Source organism: Triticum dicoccoides, chromosome 7B, assembly GCF_002162155.2.
Source record: "Triticum dicoccoides isolate Atlit2015 ecotype Zavitan chromosome 7B, WEW_v2.0, whole genome shotgun sequence".
NCBI lineage: Eukaryota > Viridiplantae > Streptophyta > Magnoliopsida > Poales > Poaceae > Triticum > Triticum dicoccoides.
The window spans coordinates 199687682-199689311 of NC_041393.1; positions in this window are offsets into that span (position 1 = coordinate 199687682).

Sequence of the window (1630 nt, forward strand, 5' to 3'; positions counted from 1 at the left end):
GGCGACTCGGGTGGCGGGGCGGCTCGGGCGGCGGGGCGACTCGGGTCGGCGGCGGCGGCTGAGTCGGGGTGAGAGGGGGGCGGCGGCGGTATATAAAGGGGGCAGGGTGGCGGCTGGCTTCGGCGAGGGGGCGCCCGGGAAAGAGTCCGGCTCGGACTCTCCTCGGCGTCCATGCCGCGCACGACGGCACGCGCGAGGGGAGGCGGCGGCGCGAGCAGGCCGGCCTGGCTGGGCCTTCGGCCCAGTCGCGTGCGGGCGCGTTTTTTTAAACAATTTCGCCCAACAGAAAATAAATTCTAGAAAAAGAAATAAAAATCTAAAAATACCAAAATAAATTTTCGTCGTCCAAATAAAATATTTAGAACAAGATGAACGTTTTCTTGGCCCTAAAATGCGGTTTTGAAAAACATGCAATTTTTCCTAAATTCAAATAAAATAGCAAAACACCAAATAAACCTTATTTGATTTTTTTATTAAATCCTCAATATTTCTTTATTTTTGGGAAAGTCATTTTATTCCCTCTCTCTTATTTTTATAATCGAAATAATTGAAGATAAAATAAATAAAATCAAATGATCCTATTTTCAAAATTCGAGAAAACTCAAATATGAAAATAACGAAATCCCCAACTCTCTCCGAGGGTCCTTGGGTTGCTTAGAATTTCTAGGATCAAACCAAAAACAAAGAAAATATGATATGCATTGATGATCTAATGTATAACATTCCAAATTAAAAATTTGGGATGTTACAGAGTTTGAGGACTCAGACCGCATCCTCCTTATCTCCAGCTATGGTGACGACGCCACCGCTGCCTGGCATCTTGATGACGTTGTAGCCCAGATGGGTTACCACCATAAATTTGGCGATTGTGGGGTATCCCAAAATGGCATTGTAAGGGAGGCCAACGCGGGCCACGTTGAGTCGATCAGCTCGGTGTGATAGTTGTCGTGGGTGCCGAAGGTGACTGAGAGGCGCACTTACCCCAGGGGAGTGGTGGAGCTGTCGACCACCTCGGAGAAGGGCCTAGTGGGAATGGGCTGGTCACAAGGCACTTGGAGCGCCTCGAACGTCTCCATGGAGAGGACGTTGAGGCCAGCACCGCCATCGATGAGAGTCTTGGTGACCAAGACGTTGCTGATGGTGGGCGTGCACAACATGGGGAGCACACTGGTGGCGGTTGCGGACTCGTGGTGGTCCCTGGAGTCAAAGATGATGATGACCTCATGTTGCGCGTGGCATCGCGAAACCCCTGGTTGAGGCCGCATGGTCATTGCCTGGCGGAAGAGCTTCTTGGTGTGACGCCCAGATGTGGGCGCCCTGGGACCCGCCGAGGATGCACGTGACCACGTGGGGCTCCGGAATCGCAAAGCGCGCGACGAACCAACAGCAAAGCTCCTCCCAAGAAGAGACCGAGGCCTCCGGGAGATTGAGGATCCAAGAGCACGGGGCGCCCACGAGGGCCATAGGGAACCAATTAGCCATGGCCTTTTCATCGCTGCCTGCCGCCAGGATGCCCAGGGTGTACAACTGGAGGAACTCTTCAGGGTCAACGATGCCGTCGTAGTGCGGGGGTTGCACCGGCCTGAACTTCGCCAGCCACTTCACACAACGCAAGTCGGGAGTGAAGGCC